Here is a 12,070-nt window from a genome sequence, read left to right as displayed (position 1 = left end):
TTACAGGGTTAGAATATTCCAGGGTTGGAATATTGTGTGTCCTGCTAAAGGCCATACATTTGCAACCACCCATACACATGCACACGTAGAGACTAGCTAGATCAATACTAAAGGGCAGTGTGCATGCAAACGAGGTCTATGCACTGTACATACACTTCACACATTCACCGTGTCTGCTAGAGCGATTGTGGAAAGGATCCTGAATTAATTAGTGGACTCGGCGCTGTCGATCATGCTGAGAAATTCAATAGGATTAAACATGGCTTTTGTGCATGCTGAGCTTTCATTTTGTGTCAGCTCCAGGTTTTGCTTGTCTCTGTGGCGTTGGCGTTATGGAAGAGGCGAAAGCTGTCATAGGGCTGATCTAGGAACAGAGAGCAGAGAGGAGAGGACCCGCAGCGGCTCAGGTCCTGTGATTCAGGTTTCAAGTGTTTGCCCACCCAACTGCAGCTTATCAGTTGGCAGGCTGAGTAGCGGCTTTTGCTCGTGTTTGGTGGACTGTGGGGGGTGAGTTTGTGTATCGCTCACAAAATGCACTCTCCTGCGTCCCTTTGCAACAAGCTCCTGATCATAACCCATATGCATTTCTTCTTCTCAGTGAGTTTTGTTTGGATTCACTCGTCAATTTCTAGCATTTGTCACTTTCTTCTTATACATCACGCTATGTTCTAATAACACGCCACCGGGACCCAACACCTCAAACCATTCATTTTCCTCATTTCATACCGTAAGCATGGTGTAGAGTAGCATTAGCCGCAGCCACCCCTTAATTAGCTACTTTACAGGATTAGTGTTTGTTACCTACCTTGGTAAGGAACTCTCCGCTGTAATTATTTAGGGGGTTGGCAATTATTGCATTGGCCTAAAGCTGGCTCTTATCAAGGATGAGTCTTAAACAGTAGTTAATGAGGCTTTACAGACGTCTTTGTAATGTCATGGCAAGTCATATAAATGTATGCTGTGCTAACAAACGACCCAGAAAAACAAAGTTGTCAAAATAAGAAATAAAAGATAATTAATGCAATATGTTTGCGTATAAGAGACCACATACAGATTATCATAAACTCCATGATATGTACTGTAGGTAGATTGACCCTTTGTGTTTGTATACAGTCTATGAGATAGACTTTAATTGTTGCCACAGCTGCTTGCTTATGATGCATCTACCGTGAACTGAATTTCTTATTCCTTTTTATCTAAAGCACGTAGATGCATTTGACACACAACAGAGTAGTTTTGATATCTGTGTTACAGCTCTGCCTTATTTCTACACTTGCTTTCAAATAAAAGGAGGCACTGCTTCATATTGCTGGCAGCATTGAGAGCTTAGCATGTTTCAATGCTCAGAGCACCCGGTGTCAGAGCCAGAGTAGTCTCGCATTGCTGTGGAGTTGAGTCTGGCTACACCACAGATATATTCTAGGATAGGAGCAAAAGAAACGCTCTGGGTTGTTTGCATTTCTTTAAACCAATCACAATTGTCTTGATTGGTGCTAATTTCCTGATGCAGTGACAGTGGTTCTGCTAAATATTCCCGGGAAGGAACTGGTTTTGGTGGAACATTTGCACCCATAGAAAACTCCACATACAATATTAAATGAAGTTAACTGTTGACACAATCCAGTAATGTGAACTATTTAAATGAGCTGATACATGGTTAAACCTCATTGGCTCTTTGTATCGCCGTGTGTACTTCATCCACAGCAATCCCACCAATCAGTCCCAAAACATCCCAGTCAGAGAGGAAATGACCTAAACATATTCTTTGTAAATCTTTACAATCATTCACCTAAAGAAACAAACAGGCCTGCCTTGTTGTACCATCCAAATTTTCTTCAAAACTTGCCATTTTTAGTGTGTAACGGACACTTTGTCAGGCTTAGCCTGACAATGTACTCCTGTCGATCCAGACTTCTGTAGGAGTTATTTCAACTCTTCAAATGCAGTTTCATTACTCGCCAAGCAGTAATCTATCTCATCCAAAGTTCTCTTGGACACTGTGGGGGTTCTTTTTTTTTTTTATTGCATTGCGTGGCTATCTCACTGAGTGCCACATGGTTCTCCAGCAAGACTTGCATGCTTCCTACGATATGTTAAGATTGTCTGCATTGCTCAAGGGCACCAAAACATTTTCCGTCGAGAGACTGAAAAGCATATTTTCCTAAACTTTTCTCTGTTCACATTTTTCCCAAGAGTCATTTGAGCTCAGCTGCCTTGTTCAAGGTAACACCTAGTTTTATGAACTAATGTGCTGGAATGGATGGATGGAAATAGAAGCATATTGAAGCTTGAGCATAGCACCAAGTTGAGCCATTACCGATGATGGTTTCCAGTTTTTACGTTAAGGTCAGTGTTGTGGAGCATGTAGTGCAGCATGGTGTGTTTCAGCTCTGTTCTACCTTATTGTTGCCATAATGTCTTCATGTAATGATTAACAAATAAGAGGCATCTAGGCTTCTCCTTTTCTATCAGGTAGTAGTTTGTATCCCCAGACTGCGGGTGTACATAAGCCACTTCAGTTTAAATAGAGATGCTGCCGCCTCCACTGTCACTGTGACAGATTGAAGGTATAAAAGACTTAAAGAGAGGTGATGTCGGTGTGGACTCTTTCAGGACCTCACGCTGTTTGGTACAATAGCCTGATTTGTCGTGTGTGTGTGTGTGTGTGTGTGTGTGTGTGTGTGTGTGTGTGTGTGTGTGTGTGTGTGTGTGTGTGTGTGTGTGTGTGTGTGTGTGATCCCCTCCCACTCTTGTTCTGGAGAATCAGCTGGAAGGCTTGAAGAAGTCATTACCTGGATGGAGCCATAATGGATTTTCGCTCCACTAAATCACTATGGCTCTTTTGGCTGTTTGAGTTTGATCACCGACCGTTTCTGGGCATCCAATAAAAACTCTGTGTTTTTGTGTGTGTGTGTGTGTGTGTGTGTGTGTGAGCTACAATACATTCAATTGATTTGCTAGCATTTCAAGGCCCACCGCCAGGTCCGTCCACTGGCTGCCCTGCGCTTACAGCTCTGACTGATATACTCCAGCTCAGTTTATGTGGTTGTAATCGTGGTTTAATGTAAGATACTGTGCCTGCCTGCGTGTGTTTGTGTGCACATGTGTGCGCGCTGTACATAACCTGTTGCTCTGATCAATATGTTGTCAACTTACCTTCCCAGCTAAAGCATCTTGCTGTCTAAGCAGCAGTCTCATCTTTTACATTGTGATTCACACTAGTGGGTTTGAAGTGTCGTTCACACAGATTTTTGTCAGCAGGGAATCAATAATGCTTCTTTAGAAAAAGACACACAGCACGTTAGTAATAAGTATTATGCTCCCCTGTTATCTTTTCTTATATTCTGGTAGAAAATTACCCCACCCCTGCTGCTGTAAGTGCAGCCAATAGACAACTAAATGTATATCATTGTGTCATATTCCCTGTCTTCATACATAAAATTTCCTGAGCAGAGATCCAAACAAGACGTTTCCATATTTTTTTGTGTTTAGACCTATTGGGTGCACCAATTTTTTCTTAGAGTGGGTGCAGTAGACCTGTCTTTTAAAACTGTAACTGACTGTAAAAACAGAAAATGTTTCAGGCTTTACCAGAACACGAACACAACCATACCTAAAACTTAATAGAATAACATTGCTATTATACAATAGCAAAAAAGAGTGAAAGAGAAAGTTGTCACGTTCCTGGTGGTATTCTGTCATTCTCTGTCATTATAACAACACAGTAACTTACCCTGATCTGAATTTTTAAATATAACCATTTTGAATTAATTCTGAGGGTCCCAATAGGGCTTTGGAATCAATGCCACATTGTGTTGCATTCTGGGTATTTATGTGGCTCATCCACAATAGTTGTTGGCAGCTGCTGTGTGTTTATATAAGGAGCAGATGATACAGGCTCTATTTTTGGCTCCATGTCACTGCAGAGTTTAGACTGAAAATATACAGTAAACAATCAAAGGCAGAGGTGACATGTCAGGAGGAAGTGACAAATGACGGAGGAAACGGTACTGAGTGACGTTCATTTTAGAAGGCAAGACAATGGTAGTTATTAATCATTTGTTCAAATATGGATCTTTTTCTTGATGTATTTGTGTATCATTCTTTTTTTTTGCACATTTGCCTTTGATGAATTCAGTACAGTAAAGTTTTTTTTTTTTTCTAAAACATTCTTTTAATGTATGCTCCCAAGTTATCTTTTCTTATATTCTGGTAGAAAATGACCCATTAGCTGATGCCGTAGCAGTCAGCTACTCCTCCTGGGGTCCACACTAACACACAATGCATACGCATTACATCATAGACAACCCATTACAAGAATATATGTAAAATCACATCAATGTGCAATACACTTATAACACCTACATACATACACATGCAGGTGTATGGCTCGATACCTAATTTCTTTTTTCTATGGCAGAAAATAGCACTCATTTGAAGCCAATCCCTGTTGATTTACTAAACCTAATTCATTTTGTTGCCTAAACTTAATTTGTTCTGTTTCACAGCATTAACTAAATATTTAAAATGTTAGGTTTAGAGTTAACGTTACATTAAATAGAATGCTCACATGACTAGAGTCACATGATTAAACTGCCAATGTGCGGCATTAATATAACGCTCATATGTGTCATTTTGGGAGTCTTTTGAAATTAACCTATAATGTTGTTTAGATAGGACCATGTCTTGGTAAAATCACAACTTGTCACTTTTACATAAAGGGTTTTTGTACCAATTAAACATATATATATATATATATATATATATATATATATATATATATATATATATGTATATATATATATATATATATATATATATATATATATATATATATATATATATATATATATATATATATATATATATATATATATATATATATATAATGTGAAGAGAGTTTTAGAGGCAGGCAGGCTTTGTTGCCTTTAGACAGAGCCAGGTTGGTGTTTCCAGTGTTTATGCTAAACTAACTAGGCTGTTGGCTGTAGATTCATATTTGCCATACAGACATAGACAGTGGTATCAATCTTCTCATCTAACTCTTGGCAGGGAAGCAACAAAGCATATTTCCCAAAAGGACAAACTGCACTTTCAGGCCACTGTGGCTGTTGGATAAATCACACACAAGTCTGTAAGTGCAGAATGCATGCGAAAGAAATTTGGCCCTCAGTCTTTAACCCTATTAAATACTATGAGGCTGAAAATGCTGAACGAAGCAAATGACTCATAAATGCTGAGACTCCAAGAAGTCAGGGTCAGATGAAGCCCAGTTAGAGGGGCCGGGCAGGATGCTATCTGTGTCAAGGTGAGCAGACACTGTTCTCATTTAATGACATTTAGCCATCCAGTCAACACTGTTACTCAGAGCGTACAGGTGTGGGGCATTCTCAGTGAGCAGTAGAGCATGTTGTGTGAACTGAAACTGTGACATTTTTAAGACATAGGCCAGTCCGCTCATTAGGGTTTTGATTTAATCAACATAGGCAGTTTTCAGGTGCAGATAGACAAGTAGGTAAATCACAGAGATGACCAGAACACACACACACACACACACACACATATACATAAACCGTACCCCACTGCGGCTTGCTAGTCTCTGTGATCCAGGCGTGTGTGTCAGGGCGGCTTACCCTCTTCTCCGCTACATTACCTGAACCAGGCCTGGGGATGATCAGCCCACACACACACAGCAGCATTTACCGCATCACTGCTTGGCTTGGCCTCCAGTGGCCAGAGTGAGCTCTGCCCCTGAGCAGGGAGACATGTCCGTCTACAGACAGACGGGCAGACAGACACTCCAACTATGTGTCTGTACAAATGTCAAGCACATTTCCAGCCAAAAATCTTTTAATTAAATGTGATTTGCATAGCCCGTTAAGTACACTTACTCAAGTACAGTAGAATTTTGAGGTACTAAGTATTTCCATTTCATACCACTTCTATTCCACAACATTTCAGGCAAACATTTAACTACATTTACAGTATTTGACACCAAAGTTACTTTACAGATCAACACTTTACACAGCAAACCTATATTGACTTAGAACAGAAACTAATACATTGTTAAGGGTTCATCCATCCATCCATCCATCTTCGTCCGCTTATCCGGTGTCGGGTCGCAGGGGGAGCAGCACCAGCAGGGGACCCCAAACTTCCCTTTCCCGAGCAACATTAACCAGCTCCGACTGGGGGATCCCGAGGCGTTCCCAGGCCAGGTTGGAGATATAATCCCTCCACCTAGTCCTGGGTCTTCCCCGAGGCCTCCTCCCAGCTGGACGTGCCTGCAACACCTCCCTAGGGAGGCGCCCAGGGGGCATCCTTACCAGATGCCCGAACCACCTCAACTGGTTTCCTTTCGACGCGAAGGAGCAGCGGCTCTACTCCGAGCTCCTCACGGATGACTGAGCTTCTCACCCTATCTCTAAGGGAGACGCCAGCCACCCTCCTGAGGAAACCCATTTCGGCCGCTTGTACCCTGGATCTGGTTCTTTTGGTCATGACCCAGCCTTCATGACCATAGGTGAGGGTAGGAACGAAAACTGACCAGTAGATCGAGAGCTTTGCCTTCTGGCTCAGCTCTCTTTTAAATCTAACGGTGCGATAGATTGAATGTAATACCGCACCTGCTGCGCCGATTCTCCGACCAATCTCCCGCTCCATTGTCCCCTCACTCGCAAAGAAAACCCCAAGGTACTTGAACTCCTTCACTTGGGGTAAGGACTCATTCCCTACCTGGAGAAGGCATTCCATCGGTTTCCTGCTGAGAACCATGGCCTCCGATTTAGAGGTGCTAATTGGTCCTCATCCCAACCGCTTCACACTTGGTTGCGAACTGATCCAGTGAGTGCTGAAGGTCACAGGCCGATGATGCCATCAGGACCACATCATCTGCAAAGAGCAGCGATGAGATCCCCAGCCCACCGAACTGCAACCCCTCCCCACCCCGACTACGCCTCGATATCCTGTCCATAAATATTACAAACAGGATTGGTGAAAAAGCGCAGCCCTGGCGGAGGCCAACCCTCACCTGAAACGAGTCCGACTTACTGCCGAGAACCCGGACACAGCTCTCACTTTGGTTGTACAGAGATTGGATGGCCCTGAGTAGAGACCCCCTCATCCCATACTCCCGCAGCACCTCCCACAGTATCTCCCGGGGGCCCCAGTCATACGCCTTCTCCAAATCCACAAAACACATGTAGACCGGTTGGGCATACTCCCAGGCTCCCTCCAGGATCCTTGCGAGAGTGAAGAGCTGGTCCGTTGTTCCACGACCAGGACGGAATCCGCATTGTTCCTCCTCAACCCGAGGTTCGACTATCGGCTGAACCCTCCTTTCCAGCACCTTGGAGTAGACTTTTCCAGGGAGGCTGAGAAGTGTGATACCCCTGTAATTGGCACACACCCTCTGGTCCCCCTTTTTAAAAAGGGGAACCACCACCCCAGTCTGCCACTCCTTTGGCACCGTCCCAGACTTCCACGCAATGTTGAAGAGGCGTGTCAACCAGGACAGCCCCTCCACACCCAGAGCCTTGAGCATTTCTGGACGGATCTCATCAATCCCCAGGGCTTTGCCACTGTGGAGTTGTTTGACTACATCAGTGACTTCCGCCTGGGAAATCGACAACAATCCCCCGTTATCCTCCAGCTCTGCCTCTAACATAGAGGGCGTATTAGTCGGATTCAGGAGTTCCTCAAAGTGCTCCTTCCACCGCCCTATTACCTCCTCAGTTGAGGTCAACAGTGTCCCATCCTTACTGTACACAGCTTGGATTGTTCCCCGCTTCCCACTCCTGAGGTGGCGAACAGTTTTCCAGAAGCACTTTGGTGCCGACCGAAAGTCCTTCTCCATGTCTTCTCCAAACTTCTCCCACACCCGCTGCTTTGCCTCTTTCATGGCAGAGGCTGCAGCCCTTCGGGCCCTTCAGTACCCTGCAACTGCCTCCGGAGTCCTCCGGGATAACATATCCCGGAAAGACTCCTTCTTCAGTCGGACGGCTTCCCTGACCACCGGTGTCCACCACGGTGTTTGTGGGTTACCGCCCCTTGAGGCACCTAAGACCCTAAGACCACAGCTCCTTGCCGCAGCTTCAGCAATGGAAACTTTGAACATTGTCCACTCGGGTTCAATGCCCCCAGCCTCCACAGGGATGCACGAAAAGCTCCGCCGGAGGTGTGAGTTGAAAGTCTGTCGGACAGGGGCCTCCTCCAGACGTTCCCAATTTACCCGCACTACACGTTTGGGCTTACCAGGTCTGTCCAGAGTCTTCCCCCACCCCCTGACCCAACTCACCACCAGATGGTGATCGGTTGACAGCTCTACCCCTCTCTTCACCCGAGTGTCCAAAACATACGGCCTCAGATCAGATGAAACGATTATGAAATCGATCATTGACCTTCGGCCTAGGGTGCTCTGGTACCAGGTACACTTATGAGCATCCCTATGTTCGAACATGGTGTTCGTTATAGACAATCCATGACTAGCACAGAAGTCCAACAACCAACAACCACTCTGGTTTAGACCAGGTGTCTCCATCATTGCCCACGTGTGCGCATTGCCCACAAGTCCCCCAGCAGAACAATGGAGTCCCCCACTGGCGCCCCATGCAGGACTCCACTCAAGGTCTCCAAGAAGGCTGAATACTCCAAACTCCTGTTTGGTGCATATGCACAAACAACAGTCAGTGTTTTCCCCTCTACAACCCGCAGGCGTAGGGAGGCGACCCTCTCGTCCGCCGGGGTAAACTCCAACGTAGCGGCGCTCAGCCGGGGGCTTGTGAGTATGCGGTATCTCACACACTGGGCGACTCCGGAAAAGAAAAGAGTCCAACCCCTATCCAGGAGTACGGTTCCAGAACCGAGACTGTGCGTAGAGGTAAGCCCCACCAGATCTAACCGGTAGCGCTCCACCTCCCGCACCAGTTCCGGCTCCTTCCCCCACAGAGAGGTGACGTTCCACGTCCCCAGGGCCAGCGTCTGCCGCCCGGGTCTGGTCCGTCGAGGCCCCTGACCTTCACTGCCCCCCATGTGGCAGCGCACCCGACCCCAGCGGTTCCTCCCACAGGTGGTGGGCCCATGGGCTGGAGAGATGGGAGCCACGTAGCTTGTTCGGGCTGTGCCCGGCCGGGCTCCGTGGCAAACCCGGCCACCAGGCGCTCGCCGACGAGCCCGCCGTCTGGGCCTGGCTCCAGACGGGGGCCCCGGGCTTCCTCCGGGCAGGGTCACTCCATCTCTACCTTGTTTTTCCATAGGGTTTTTGAACCATTCTTTGTCTGGCCCCTCACCTGAGACCACTTTGCCTTGGGAGATTCTACCAGGAGCACAAAGCTCCAGACAACACAGCCCTCAGGTTCACAGAGACACACAAACCTCTCCACCACGATAAGGTGATGGTTCACGGAGATTGTTAAGGGTTCAACCGCCAGATATTAACTTATATAAAGTACTGTAGTTAATATTAGCTCCACCATCACTGCAGGCATACTAAGAAACAGCAACTTGTGGCGTCTTTGGTGTGATGAGGTCGATCCAACCTTGCAAAGAGTTTTTTCACGCAAAGACTTTGTAATCTCAGAGAACATCATATTTTTTTCCTTAAATGTGTACGTTTTTTCTCCTAAACTTACCACTTTATTCCAGAGAAAATCCAGATTTTTTTCTCGTAAATCTACATACTGTATTTTGTCTGTGAATATTATCCCACTCCCCCAGCTATGCATTTTTTTTCCTACAATGTCTTAAAAAATGTTGTTATTGGTTCAAAAAATTAATTAAAAGTGTATATCCACACTAAGTCACAGAGGGCAGACAGACTAACACATTGACTCTGTGCAGATGGAGATTTTTAAATGGAAGCAACCAATTGTTTGGCTTCCCTCATTCTGGACAGGTGTTTAAGGGACATTTCAGGCCCCCTGTTGAAACCACGGTGTTGGAGACTGATTCACTATTCATGTTGATACATAATTAATGACATTTAAAAAAAGATTTTCTTTGATGTTTAAAAACATTACATTTAAACATATTCTGCGTTGTCAACAGATATACAGATCGCAAAGCTCTTGTCTTTCCTGCACAAATGGTGTTTACCCTTTGCTCAGTTGCTACAGTGCCAGCCATCTTAATTGACTGTAATTCATTCTTGTGAACGCGTGCGACAGATGGGGCCTGCCAAGAAAACAGCAACAGGCACATCGGGGAAGTGTTTCTTGTTATATCTCTTCCCAGAAAAGAAGGCTGTTATCAGGAGTTAAAGTCCATCTTCCATCATGTCTGTCGTCATATTGTGTTGTTTTTTAGACTATCTCTGCCGCTGATGCCACAGATCGCCGGCATTTTAAGTGAACCCTAAAAGGATTTGGAAGCTGCTGACTGCACTCTCTCAGCCGCAGCATTATCTCACATGTCGTTCCCTAGCTCTTTTTGCACCGTGTATGGAAAATGAAAATACAAGAAAAAAAGCCTGTTTATTTATTTATCTCACTTACAAGTTGCATGAGAGCCTTCCCTGGGAGTTTGGCTGTGGTGCTTGTCTGTCCCTGGATGGATATAAAGTGCAGGGTGGCCTAGGGTTGTTGCTGTGGACATGGTGTTCCTGGTATAAATAGGATTGCTATTTTTTTGTTTTCTTTTATATTGGGCTCCAGACGGTCAGCATAAGACTGCCAACAGTTAAGTGCCCTCTGTCCTCTTGGTATCTTTCTGCAGAGCTGTGCACTGCTCTGCTGTGCCACGCACTGTAAAGTAACTTCCAGTAAAAGGCCAGGCTTTGCAGAGTGGTCTTGCTGAATGCACTTTGACTGGGTGTTTGGAAGCGTCTTTCCTTTTAAGTCTTTGCTATCAATAGTTCAGAAGGTTTAACAATAGCTTAATATAACATCTTTAAAGTTTCAGCGTATGGCAGAATACAGATGCATGAGTAGAGGAAGAAGCCACACTCTTCTACCGCAGGCTTTCTGAACTGCTGCAGAAATTTGTCTCTGTCCCCCAGGGGGACTCATTTCGAAAATATCATGTTTGTTCCTTTTTTCAGCCATGGAAAGCTACAAGAGCCAGCTGTGTGTGAGTCTTAGCTTTTTGTCTTATAATGAATACAAACGTAGTTACACTGTACAACAGGCTAAACACACTTAGTCAGAGTTTAAAAGATCAACATCTCTCCCCTTGTCTTGTCTTTCCATGCTTTCACATATAGAATTAGCAAACAAAATATCTTTATAACAAATGCAGTTCAGTCACCTTCATCACCTTGTATTCTAATGGCCTGAGAGCCAGAACATATGGAATGGTTTTTCACACAGGCCTTGGATGAATAAAGGCCTTGGATGAAACATGTGAACATCAAGGATGACTACAACAGGCTTTTCAGTACATAGTGCATAGGTTAGGTGAAATCCAACACTTTAAAAAGAGTCATACAGTGACGTAATACTTAATTAAATGTTAAAAGATTTAACCGTTTGTACACTTTAAGAGTGTATTATTCTAAAGCAATTGGTTACATATTCAAGGCAAAGCAATTGCTAAACAAGCTCACTTTAATACACCCTTTAAGAGTGTGTATTATGAGAGGAGTATATGTAATTACACAGCTCAAGCGTTATACTAATAATTGAAGCAAAATGCCGTAAAATAATATGAAAGAAGGGGTGATTACTTAAGGTTTCAGACAATGTCATGTGTGTAATATGACTGTGTATACTATAGTCAGTTACCCACACTGCGGCTCGCTTATGTTTTCATTTTATTTTATTTAGATTTCAGTAAGCTCTATTTTTCAATAGGCTTGGTTAGGGACATTGTCTCTAGAGCTTCTTTCTTGTGAAGGTTCGTTGCCACTGTTTATTACAACTCTGAATTTTCACAATTTTTCATCGCCTTCAACACACTGTAAACCATTTAGGAGACGGACGCTGTCTTCAGTGCAGCTGTACAACAGGTCCATGAAAATGCATCAGGGACAACTTCTACATCTCCATGTTTCAATTAGTATTGATCAGAAAAACTCCTCAACTGCTGCTCCATACTTCTTTTCATTGTGTGCATCATCTGAAATGGAGAAAAATGT

General features: G+C 44.4%; 1 protein-coding gene across 2 annotated transcripts in view; it reads left to right on the top strand.

Annotated features, from left to right (window-relative positions):
• ntrk3b (neurotrophic tyrosine kinase, receptor, type 3b) overlaps positions 1-12,070 on the top strand; it is a 204,773-nt gene that overhangs the window by 110,783 nt on the left and 81,920 nt on the right. The gene's annotated exons all lie outside the window — the stretch shown is intronic.

This window comes from Perca flavescens, chromosome 1 (genome assembly GCF_004354835.1).
Source record: "Perca flavescens isolate YP-PL-M2 chromosome 1, PFLA_1.0, whole genome shotgun sequence".
NCBI lineage: Eukaryota > Metazoa > Chordata > Actinopteri > Perciformes > Percidae > Perca > Perca flavescens.
The sequence above is the reverse complement of the archived record's forward strand: the minus strand, read 5'-3'. Positions and strand labels throughout refer to the sequence as shown.